This window comes from Anomalospiza imberbis, chromosome 8 (genome assembly GCF_031753505.1).
Source record: "Anomalospiza imberbis isolate Cuckoo-Finch-1a 21T00152 chromosome 8, ASM3175350v1, whole genome shotgun sequence".
NCBI lineage: Eukaryota > Metazoa > Chordata > Aves > Passeriformes > Viduidae > Anomalospiza > Anomalospiza imberbis.
The window spans coordinates 35,316,051-35,329,407 of NC_089688.1; the positions used below are offsets into that span (position 1 = coordinate 35,316,051).

Sequence of the window (13,357 nt, forward strand, 5' to 3'; positions counted from 1 at the left end):
GCAGCGGTAACACTCAGCCACTGCCTCCATCAGCTGCTGCTGCAAACAAAATTATCTTTATACCAAAGTACTGCTGCGATTTAATTTAATATCAGTTTGAAATAAAGAAGACAAGGTGAGGAGGAGCTTGCTGATGGACTGAGCCCACCTGCTCAGATACCATGAGACCCTCACCGTGCAGGGCACCCTCTGCATTCCTTGCCAGATCTCTGGATGAATAGAAATGCTTGCCATGGGCTTGGGGGTTTGCAGCATAAGATGGTCAACAATGAGCACTGAGCCTGTTGGCTGGCCACAGAGACCAAAATCACTCAGGAGGAGTGGGAACAAAGAATTCACTATAAATATTACGAGTCCCACTCCCAGATCTTAAATAAAAGCACATCTGTCATCTCCGAGGATGAATCAAGAGCCCACGCATGCCCATGGAGTTCCTATTACCCTTTTGTGCTAGGCTTATATCCAAAATATTGTTATTGTCACTTTTGTGGGACGTTTTCTGCAGGAGAGCTCAGAAAACTTTGCCAAATGAAACTGAGAACAGAATCTGGGCCAGCTCGTACTCCGTGTGTCCCTGCACTCCCAGTTCCCTCCCTCAGGGATGCTGAAGGGCAGAAGCACCACGACTGCTCCACGTTAACTTGGTTTAGTTGGTTTAGCTGACTTTGTGGTGATCAGTGAAAGGCTGCACTCCTTGACCTTGGATAAGGATCTTATTTCAACTTTAATGACTCTGTGATCTCTGGAGATCTCTCCAGGAGATCCCACAACAGACCCCATGGGGACACCAGTGTCCCCACAACCTTCTGACAGCCTCCCACATTCTGTGGGGGAAGGGCTCAGCTCCACGGGTGTTGTGTCACCTCCTCATCACCTTCCTCCTCTGTGGGCTTTTGCTTCAGCAGTGATTTTATCGAGGATTTTCCTACCACCCCTACTAGAGGAGCTGCAGTGAGCAATGCAGAGCTGCAGCTTCAGCTTCATAAATATTCCAGCTGAAATCTTCTGGCCGAAGCATTTGGAGCAACAGATCAAATGTTCTCCACGTGCAGTCAAATCCACTGGCTGATCTCCCACCACCCAGAGGATGCCCAGCTCCAGGGAGCCCCTGGGAAGGGCAGCATTGTCTTGACAATTAAACCATGTGCAAGTGCTCATGATCTGCCATCACTGCAGGAGGAGAGCTTTTGATAATTCTTTGTTATAATGTTTGGAATATTGTGTAAAAAGGCATTGCCACTGAGAAAACAAACCCCAAAGTGTCATTTCCATGTATCCATGACTACAACTGATCTAGGAAGCCTGCTCAAGTCAGCAGGCAGGAAACAAACCTAGATATGAATATTCACCAGGCCCTTGAACCTATCAGAAGAGATGTCACCTTTAATAAATCAATACAGAGTTCTGCTGATGGGAAGTTCGGATGATGCAGTGACTGGTTTCCCAGTTCCAGTATTTTCTGCAGGATTCAGCAGGCAATCTGATAATTCTGTGCAAGTAAACAGTTCTATGATTACACAATTCCAATAAAGCAAAAGCAATCTCAGCATGTGAAGAAGAAAATCATAGTAGCAGTGTGTTGCTTTTTGTGCACAACACAGTGGATTACTAAGAATGTTAACTTACCACTACGGAATACGTGATTATCCCTAAAATAGAAATCCTGAACCTGCCTGGAACAATTGCGTATGCTCAGAGGCTCGGCTCTGTGCTGACAGGAGAAAGCTGTCATTCACCCACAGCCAGAAGAGCTGGCTCTGGGGTGACTGCTGCCAGCCTGGGTCACAGACGCCAGCGGAGGCCAAGGTGGCAGGAGCAGGAGGTGACAGCTGCTGCCTCTCCCAGCACAGGTCCTGCTCACCCGCTGCCCTGGCTCCTGCACGGCTCCGGCACCACGGTCTGCAGGGGCAGAAACGGCCCTGGGGGTCAGGCACCTGGAAACCTGGGAGCTTTAGGAAGCATTTCTGTACCGAGAGGCTGCTCAAGCCTGGAACAGGCCTCCTGCAGACATGGTCACGATCCAAGCCTGTCAGGGTTAGGGAGGCACTTGGACAATGCCCTTAATGGCATGCTTTGGCTTTGGGCAGCCCTGAAGCACCAAACTGAGGGACTAGATCAGTCTGGGTGAGTGGGACTAGTGGGTGCCTTACAACTGAAAATATTCTGTTCTTCTGTTCCATCCCATCCCATCCCATCCCAAACCCACCTGCAATGTGCAAAGGGAGGAGCTGACTTGCCCATCACACCCAGGCCATGCCCTCTGCTGTGTGCAGTGCCCCACGGCTGTTCCCTCAGCTCCTCACAAGAACAGGACACTCGCTGTTCCCCCGACTCCGCAGCAGCGTGGCAGGGGAGGAACCACGGGACAGGAGACGCTGGCATTTGCCATGCCCTGCTTCCTGGCTCTCCCTGGCAGCAAGTGACAAACCATGAATCACAAATAAAGATAAATACCATAGCCTGCTTTGCTGTGCCTTTGTGCCCCAGTTCCAGGAATGTGTGACAAGTGGGATGGCAGTATGGCAGGGATGGCAGGGATGGCAGGGATGGCAGGATGGCAGGGATGGCACGGATGGCAGGGATGGCAGGATGACAGAGATGGCAGTATGGCAGGAATGGCAGGAATGGCAGGGATGGCAGTATGGCAGTATGGCAGGGATGGCAGGGATGGCAGTATGGCAGGGATGGCAGGGATGGCAGGGATGGCAGTATGGCAGGAATGGCAGGAATGGCAGGGATGGCAGTATGGCAGTATGGCAGGGATGGCAGGGATGGCAGGATGGCAGGGATGGCAGGATGACAGAGATGGCAGGATGGCAGGGATGACAGGAATGGCAGGGATGGCAGGGATGGCAGGGATGGCAGGGATGGCAGGAATGGCAGGGATGCCAGGGATGCCAGGGATGGCAGGGATGGCAGGAATGGCAGGAATGACAGGGATGCCAGGGATGGCAGTATGGCAGGGATGGCAGGATAGCAGGGATGGCAGGGATGGCAGGAATGGCAGGGATGGCAGGGATGGCAGGGATGGCAGGGATGGCAGGAATGGCAGGGATGCCAGGGATGCCAGGGATGGCAGGGATGGCAGGAATGGCAGGAATGACAGGGATGCCAGGGATGGCAGTATGGCAGGGATGGCAGGATAGCAGGGATGGCAGTATGGCAGGGATGGCAGGGATGGCAGGGATGGCAGGGATGGCAGGAATGGCAGGGATGGCAGGGATGGCAGGGATGGCAGGATGGCAGGGATGACAGGAATGGCAGGGATGGCAGGGATGGCAGGGATGGCAGGGATGGCAGGAATGGCAGGGATGCCAGGGATGGCAGGGATGGCAGGGATGGCAGGGATGGCAGGATGACAGAGATGGCAGGATGGCAGGGATGACAGGAATGGCAGGGATGGCAGGGATGGCAGGGATGGCAGGGATGGCAGGGATGGCAGGAATGGCAGGGATGCCAGGGATGCCAGGGATGGCAGGGATGGCAGGAATGGCAGGAATGACAGGGATGCCAGGGATGGCAGTATGGCAGGGATGGCAGGATAGCAGGGATGGCAGGGATGGCAGGAATGGCAGGGATGCCAGGAATGGCAGGAATGGCAGGGATGGCAGGGATGGCAGGAATGGCAGGAACGGCAGGATGGCAGGAATGGCAGGGATGCCAGGGATAGCAGGAATGGCAGGGATGGCAGGAATGGCAGGATAGCAGGGATGACAGGGCTCCACGTGCCCACAGGACCTCCCTAAACCTCACGCATCCCAGCCCTGCCCACTGCACAAGAGAGTGCCAGGTGCTGCTGTGACATCCCTGTAATTAAGATCTCATTGTAATCACAAGATGTACTGTGGGATAAAGCAGGCTTGTTACACAGCTTCCACTTGCCAGTGAAATAGAGAGAATGAAGAGTACATTTCCCTGCAAAAACTCATTATACACAAGGAAAATGGATTAAAAAAAAAAGAGAGAGGGCTTTGGCTTCACTGTTTTACAATTATTAATGTTTTCATTATTTTTTGCTGTTGATTCTGCATTTATTTGCAAGATATCTAAAAGTAACTCTTCAGAGACACGGTGGACTCCCAGTGAGTGTTCAACATCAGGACCTGGTATTAATCTCCAGCAGCAGGAGAACAATATAGTAGGATGCAGTTAGTAAACCTGGTCTACAACACCCTCAAATCTGGGGAAGCCAGCAAAATAAATCACATGTTAAGGTTCAAGTCAACCTTTTACTCTTCAGCTGCATGTTTTCCAGCACCATTAATATCAACAGGGACATTTAACTCCAAGAATGTTTCTCTTCAACACTAAAGGCCTAAAAAATTATTTTTTAAAATCTTGTAACAGCAAATGTGTCAGGGTAGTATGACATGATCCACTTTCTATCAATGTATTTGTAGACATTGGCATAATTAATAGCATTTCTCTGCCCAGTGTCTTTCTGCAATGTAGCTTGCAAGAAGCACCCCAGTAACTGATGTGGAAACATTCAGTCGTGGCCACAGAAACCGCAAGTTTGCTGCCACAAAGTGCTGTGAGTTTCATCTGGCAGGAAGGAGAGCTGCAGCTGGCTCCAAAGCCATCACACACAGGTGACACGGGAGGCGAGGCCACCCCGGGCAGGGACAGAGGGGGCATCAGGACACGGGCACGGGGCACGGCAGGCAGGGCAGGGCAGGACAGGAACCCGGCAGGATGAGCAATGGGGGAATTTGGGGCAGCTCTGGAGCCACGGGGGGCCCGGGCACACAGGGAAGGAGGCAGAGCCCACAGGGAAGCGGCAGCACCACGGCAGACAGAGAGCATCCCCAGGGATGGGATGAGCTGCCAGGAAGAGCAGGGAGAGGGGGCAGGACAGGGCAGGGATGGCAGGACTCGGCTTGAAAAGCTTTCACACCGCAGGAGCAGCCTGGGTGAACTGGGAAGGTGGGAAGATCAAAGGTGAGGTTTGTGTTCCAATGCAGAGGTATTGATGGAGAGAGGGAGCAAAGGGCCTCGGGGGAGATGCCAGCAGTCCCTCCCAAGCCTGAAACCCTTGGAACACAAGGCAGCCCACTTGCTCCAGCCAGAGGGCCCGTGCAGAGCAGGAAACCACTGCTTCCCCTGCTGTCCCTGGAGAAAGCAAAAGCAGTATATTTGGCCTCCAGCATCTCAGGCCAATCTGGTTTGCCTGTTCAGATCCACAGAGAAGATTACACGGGTGAGGGAAATGGAAATGCAGTGTAATATGGCTGTCAGGAACCTCATGTGAGCATTCACTACCCAGGAATCCAGGGAATGCTAGTAGAGAATGGAAGAAATTAAAGGTACAATGCCAGCCCAGTGCTGTAAATGAGCCCCTTTAGGAAGCAAAGATTCAAACCTATTATTAGGAAGCAACTCTGAAGTCGTGTAAAAACAGAGACTTATTGTATAATTAAAAATGAGTCCCTGTAACTCCGTAAGGAATCAAATGCACCATACAAAGCAACTGCTAAGTCAGTTTAGGAAGACCGGGTAATGGATATGCAATACAAAAAACATTTGCATTGGCCAGAAACCTTTCCTAAACAGCAAAAAAATACCCCTTGTATTGGCCAGGAGCCCTTCCAATGAGTGTGAGCACGTGTCATTCATCTGACCTCCACCAGCGAGCTCAGGAGGCACTGGAGATGGAGAAGGAAACCCAGCACTTCATCCCTTGTGCTCCGTGTGCCTGACCAGTGCTATTTCTGTTAGAAAAACACGTGTTACTGTGCAACAGCAAGCCAGGGAGGCCAGCAGGGCACTCATTAACCAGCTGAGCCCTGGCTGGCGCAGACTAACGAGCACTAAATGAGTTCACAGTGGTCCCAAAAGCACGGGCGAAGTGGTCACAGGCACAGGCAGGGTGAGCAGGGCTGCCCTCACCGCAGCCAGGGCTCAGGGTCAGCGTGCCCTGGAAGTGGCTGCAGGGCAGCTCCAGGGCCCTCGGCCGCCCGAAGAGAGTGCCCAGGGCCCCGGGGCCAGCACCGAGGACAGGTCTGTTTGCCCGTGCTGCCACGTGTCTGGCGGGTGTTTCACAAGGGCACTGCCCCTCAACAAACCTGCCCCGCCAATGGTCCCTTTTACAGCCGGACCTCTGCTTAGACAGCTCCCCGGGAAACCACAGAGCCGAGCTGCTGGAAAAGCAAAGGTCACTCCAGCATCCACCCCGCACACAAACACCCCAGGCAACCTGCAGGGCCAGGGCTCACGTTCCCTGCCGCAGCCGAGGGCAGGAGGGGCTGCCAGGGGACAGGGACACCCAGTGCTGCTGCCCAGGAGTGCTGCAGGAGCCGCTGCCCAGAGCACCAGCAGCCACTGCACACCTGGACACTGTTCCCTCACCTGTTCCCAGAGCAGCCACTGCACACCTGGACACTGTTCCCTCACCTGTTCCCAGAGCAGCCACTGCACACCTGGACACTGTTCCCTCATCTGTTCCCAGAGCAGCCACTGCACACCTGGACACTGCTCCCTCATCTGTTCCCAGAGCAGCCACTGCACACCTGGACACTGTTCCTTCACCTGTTCCCAGAGCAGCCACTGCACACCTGGACACTGTTCCCTCACCTGTTCCCAGAGCAGCCACTGCACACCTGGACACTGCTCCCTCACCTGTTCCCAGAGCAGCCACTGCACACCTGGACACTGTTCCCTCACCTGTTCCCAGAGCAGCCACTGCACACCTGGACACTGTTCCCTCACCTGTTCCCAGAGCAGCCACTGCACACCTGGACACTGTTCCCTCACCTGTTCCCAGAGCAGCCACTGCCGGTGTCCTGAGCCAGAGCCAGCACAGATCTGGGATGGAAAACTTCCTATGCAGCTGGAATAAACCCTGCCTGGCAAATAACCAAACCCCTCTGGCACACTGAGTCTGGAGCACAGCAGAGCTGGAGCCGTTTGGTCACAGCTGTGGGGCTGGAAGGGAGCTGGGCTGGAAGGGCACGGGGATGGAAGGGAGCTGGGCTGGAAGGGCACGGGGATGGAAGGGAGCTGGGCTGGAAGGGCACGGGGATGGAAGGGAGCTGGGCTGGAAGGGCATGGGGATGGAAGGGAGCTGGGCTGGAAGGGCACGGGGATGGAAGGGAGCTGGGCTGGAAGGGCACGGGGATGGAAGGGCACGGGGATGGAAGGGAGCTGGGCTGGAAGGGCATGGGGATGGAAGGGAGCTGGGCTAGAAGGGCACGGGGATGGAAGGGAGCTGGGCTGGAAGGGCACGGGGATGGAAGGGCACGGGGATGGAAGGGAGCTGGGCTGGAAGGGCATGGGGATGGAAGGGAGCTGGGCTGGAAGGGCACGGGGATGGAAGGGAGCTGGGCTGGAAGGGCACGGGGATGGAAGGGCACGGGGATGGAAGGGCACGGGGATGGAAGGGAGCTGGGCAGAAGGGCTGCTCAGGGAGCTCCAGCAGGAGTGACCCAGCCCCAGCTCAGGCCAGTTCTCAGCTGTGCTGCTGTGCCAGAGCCCAGCTGTCCCAGACAGAGCCTGCAGGCAGTGCCACAGCAGCACCCACAGGGTGCGCAGCACCAGCAGCTCCTGCCCCACAGCAGCAGTTTCAGCACTGCACTTCTTGGGGTGTTGCTTTTTTCCTTACTTCTACTGATAAGAAAATTTTATTTCAAGGAACTATAATTGATTTATGGAAAAAAGAATTTAAAAAGCCTTTCTAGCCCGTGTTTTTAGTAGCATAATGTTAGCAATAAACAGCTGCTGGATGTTACTTAATGTTTCTGCAGCATATGTTAGGAATGATAAATGGCTGAGTTTCGGTACCTCATGAAAGATTGAGGTTGTGCCATGTTCAGGGCTCGGCTGGGATTGCTAAAATCCCCAAAGTGAACAGAAGCACCTTTGTAAAGAGACGTTAAAATTAATTTTAGACAAATTAATTCCAAGCAGCTTTGTAAAGTTGGCTGGACAAGGACACTGAATTAATTGCCTCCATTCATTTGTTTACAACGAGTAAAATTGTCTCTTCTGGAGTGTTTTCAATACTGGCCATGCCAGCACTTTCTAGCACAATAAAGACTCTTTTGCAGTTTTATTTTAAAAGGTATAAAAGGAATAAAGAGTTACACAAAATTAAATTATTGAGCTCAAATGAAGTTTTCCTTTCTCCTCTGAAAAAATCTGAATTTCGGGTGAAATACCCAAACTGGGTATTATCCACCACTTCTGTTGAATGCTGATGAAGCTCCAGCTCCACATCCTGACCGTGCAGGCAGGGACTCCCCAGCCCTGGCCCACACCCCACAGGCCACAGGGAACACACTTTGCTTTTGGGGGAAAACACTCTCATTAAAAATCTTAATCATAGAATCACAAAGGTTGGAAAAGACCTTTGAGTTCACCCAGTCCAACCATCCCCAGCACCACCACGGTCACCAATAAACCTCAGCTGCCACATCCACTCGGCTTTTGAACACTTCCAGGGATGGGGACTCTACCACTGCCCCAGGCAGCTGTGGTAACAGCCCTTTCCATGGATAATTTTTCCTAATTCCATCCTGAGCCTGCCCTGGCCCAGCCTGAGGCCATTCCCTCTCCTCCTGTCCCTGTTCCCTGGAGCACAGCCCGACCCCCCGGCTGTCCCCTCCTGGCAGGAGCTGTGCAGAGCCACAAGGTCCCCCCTGAGCCTCCTTTGCTCCAGGCTGAGCCCCTTCCAGCTCCCTCAGCTGCTCCTGGGGCTCCAGCCCCCTCCCAGCTCCATTCCCTTTCCCACACACTCTCCAGGCCCTCAATGCCAAATACAAGGCTGAGAACAAAATCTGGCGTGTCTTTGCCATTTCCATTCCAAACTAAAAGCTGACAACCAGCTTTGCTCAGCACAACAGGAGGTTTGGGGTTCATCAGCCCGGGCTCACCCCCGTCCCCGGGAAAACATCCATGGTTTTATGCATGCTCTGCATGTTCTGGCTCTTCGGCGATCAGGTCTGCTGAGCGAGTCCAGCTTAAATACAATTAAGGAACTCTCCTAGGGATGAAGAAGCCTTTAGTAATCAGAAATAAAATCAGCCAGCAGACATACACTGTTTCCAGGAAGAAACTCATCACTACTATTCTAAGCCAGCTCAGTCCTCCCAGGTCTATGAGACGAGGGCTACTACATGTGATGAAGCAGAAGTCCACAGGGGACAATTGTGATGAAGCAGAAAGCTCGAGGAAGAAGAAATAAAGAAAATATTGTTGAAATCTGTAATAAAATTCAGGTCGTGGAACTTCAAGAAGCATCTCCAGTATTAAATTAAAATACATGTGGCAGAGATGGATCATAGAGTCACAACATCCCAGACTGGACTGGGTGAGAAGGGACCCTAAATCCCACCCAGTGCCACCCCTGCCATGGCAGGGACACCTCCCACTGTGCCAGGTGCTCCAGCCCCAGTGTCCAGCCTGGCCTTGGGCACTGCCAGGGATCCAGGGGCAGCCCCAGCTGCTCTGGGCACCTGTGCCAGGGCCTGCCCACCCTGCCAGGGAAGAAATCCTCCCATATATCTAAACTAAATTTAACCTCTGCCAGTTTAATCTTTTAAAATCAAAGAAAGTGATTTAATTAGAAATCCTTTTGAGGCAGGATTTTTCCCCCTTTATGGGATGTGTGTGTAGCCTCATGGGACCACAGTTCAACAGCTCATGTCCTTAAATTTAACTCCAATAAATGTTTTTTAGCAGGAGACGGTTTATGTTACTGCAGCCCACACAGAGCAGTCCTCCCTGAAGTACAAGGGCACCCTTGTATTTTACCATCAGCCACAGCCCCCAGAACACACACGGGGTGGAAACTGAAGATGCCCAAGTCCTCAGCAGTCCCCTCCTGGCCCAGGCTCTGCAGAGGCTGGATTGGACCCTCGACTCTTTCCTTCATCACAACCATCCTCATCAGACGCGTCACTCATAAAATATGGATACTGCAGCACTCCTCAGCCTCCACACTGGAGCAGGAAACCTGCCCTGCACCCTCGAGCTGCAGCTGAACAGTAAAATATTTAAGCCCATCCAGAGATGCTGGATGAATTCTGGAGGCGGGACACCAGCAGGGCTGGCAGCTGAGCTTATGCAAACCCCGATTTAGGTGGAAGAAGGATGTGTCTGAAGACTTGCTGGAGAGCTGGTGCCTCTGGATTCCCATCCTGAGGACACCGCCAGCACCGTTCTCCTGCCGACACGGGACAGAGGCCCTACAGCCAGGAGGAGCAGAACCAGCTGCTCTTATGGCAGCCTGGCCAACAGACATTGTCCTGCTTGGCTTTGCCTTTGGCAGCCACTCCACTGGGATGTGGGATGGATTCCCCAAGAGGGAAAGGAAGGGTCAGCATCCCACAGCTTGTGCTGCAGGGGCAAAAGCGATGACAGGGATATGCCAGCCCATGGTTCACCTTACCCTGGGCCAAACAGCAGGAGCTCTGCAGGGTTCTCTTCTAAACACAAGCAGGAAAACAATTAATGGCAGGTTTAACTGCTCTGTGGGGAAGCAATTCCACCAGCCAAACTCCATTGCCTTGTCTGAAATTTCCAGAAGGCACAGCACTGGAAGGCAGTGGTGCAGGAGCCTCTGGCTACTGACCCACCAAGCTCCATCTTGCTCCATCCATCCATCCATCATCCATCCATCCATCCATCCATCCATCCATCATCCATCCATCCATCCATCCATCCATCCATCCATCCATCCATCATCTGTCATCCATCCATCCATCATCCATCCATCACCCATCCATCCATACATCCATCCATCACCCATCCATCCATCCATCATCCATCACCCATCCATCCATCATCCATCCATCATCCATCCATCTATCATCCATCCATCCATCATCCATCATCCATCCATCATCCATCCATCCATCACCCATCCATCCATCCATCATCCATCCATCATCCATCCATCCATCATCCATCCATCATCCATCCATCCATCATCCATCCATCATCCATCATCCATCATCCATCCATACATCCATCCATCACCCATCCATCCATCCATCATCCATCCATCATCCATCCATCCATCATCCATCCATCATCCATCCATCCATCATCCATCCATCATCCATCCATCATCCATCATCCATCCATCACCCATCCATCCATCCATCATCCATCCATCATCCATCCATCCATCCATCATCCATCCATCCATCCATCCATCATCCATCCATCATCCATCCATCCATCATCCATCCATCCATCATCCATCATCCATCCATCATCCATCATCCATCCATCACCCATCCATCCATCATCCATCCATCCATCATCCATCATCCATCCATCATCCATCATCCATCCATCACCCATCCATCCATCACCCATCCATCACCCATCCATCATCCATCCATCCATCCATCCATCCATCCATCATCCATCCATCCATCCATCCATCATCCATCCATCATCCATCCATCATCCATCCATCCATCCATCCATCATTCATCCATCCATCCATCCATCATCCATCCATCCATCATCCATCCATCCATCATCCATCATCCATCCATCATCCATCATCCATCCATCCATCCATCCATCCATCATCCATCCATCATCCATCCATCATCCATCCATCCATCCATCCATCATTCATCCATCCATCCCTCATCCATCCATCCCACCATCCCTCGTCTGCTTTAGTGTTTGCTGTAAGGTTTGATTCTGTCGGTGCCAATAAAACCCACGCTGCCTGGGCGAGGGGCAGATTGAGCTGTGCTGCTCTGGCACCATTTTAAAGCATTAACCACAGTTCAGTTCTGTCTAATACAACAAGGATAGATTTTTTAAACATTTATGGCATGATAATAGTTCCACTGAGTGTCCCCAGCTTGCAGTGTAATAAATACAGGGTTTATATCAGAAATAAATCTGCTTCTTTCCATGAGCTTGGCTCACCCTGTGGTCCTTACTGTACAAGGGAAACCACTAAACAAGAAGTTAATTGTTTAAATCATTTCAATTCACAATGTAAAGAAAAGTTGTTCTGTGACAAAGCCCCCTCTGAGGGTCTGACACACAAACTGCTCCCTACCCTCAGGTCTTCAGCCCACCTGTGCCCTGAGGATGAGAAAAGCCTAAATCTTGGCCCCTCTCTCCGTAGGAGCCTTCTTGGAGTGAATTCAAAGAACCCAAAGGATGCGAAGGGTTTGTGCTGCCATCCTGCCCAGGAGCGTGTCTCACTCCACCTTCCATGCTCCAGCCTCTCCTCTATGTTAATCACTTCAAAGCTGCTAAATTATTCACTGCTCAGAAAATACATTTTCATTTCTTAGAGCTGGCAGCCAAGAATGACTTACAGAAATAGGTCATGCTCATCCCATAGAATTACCATACACTTCATGTGCTCCCCTCCCCAGTTTCCATTTTTAAGCTCTGCTCCACGTGACGATGGGCCAAATTTAAACAGTCTGCATTTTTCATGCCGCTCCCACTGTCTCCACCATGTGCCCTGACTTTCCATTTTTAATAAACTGTACCCAGCAAAAGAATGAACAGACCAACTTCTGTCGGGTGTTCCTGTAGACCCGAGCTAAGCTCTAGTGATAACTGCAAAGGAAATAACCCCAGCTTTCCAATGCCACTAGCCTGGCTTGGGAAAACTCCATCTGCCTGGAGCCCAGCCAGGATGCTGCCAACCACTGCCCTTGGCCAAGTAGGGTTTGCACCTGCCTTGGAAGGGGGAGCAGGTTGTAGTTTTCCTTCTTTTCATTTTTGCTACCTAAATATCTCCAAAATAAACAGATTTTCATGTGACATTAAAAAAAAAACCCAAAAACATAACTTCTTGCTGGCACATTTAACTTTCTGGTTTTACACATGCCCAGACAAAATGCAATTGGCTGAGGCTTATTCTCAGCAAGCTGTCAGCCAGGATATGCCCAGGCTGCTGCTGTCTGTTGGGTCCACAGGAATTTTTGCTCACTGGGAACCACAGAACAAGGGCCCAGTTCAGGCTTTGTGCTGCTGTTGTGCTTGTCACAGGCAGTGCCAGTGCAGGATTACTGGGAGACCATGCTGTGCCTGCAGCCTCCAGGAACGGGACTCAGCCCAGGGGACACGAGTGGCACATGAAACCAAAGAACAAAGCAAGAGACCTTAAACAGAATCAAAGACTCACAGACTGGTTTCTTTTGGAAGGGACCTTAAAGCTCATCCAGTTCCAATCCCCTGCCATGGGCAGGGACACCTTCCACTAGAAGAGGTTGCTCCAAGCCCCATCCAACCTGGCCTTGGATATTTCCAGGGTTGGGAATGTCCAATACCATCACTAAAACTGATGAGACAGAGGAAGATCAAGACTAAGCCCATCCTGAAGGCAGGGGAGGGCAGGAAACTGAGTGTGGCAGGTGCAAGGGAG

The 13,357-nt window shown here is 51.9% G+C and overlaps 1 protein-coding gene across 2 annotated transcripts in view; it reads right to left on the reverse strand.

The window, feature by feature from the left end:
• STK32C (serine/threonine kinase 32C) overlaps positions 1-13,357 on the reverse strand; it is a 70,414-nt gene that overhangs the window by 27,841 nt on the left and 29,216 nt on the right. The window lies entirely within an intron of this gene.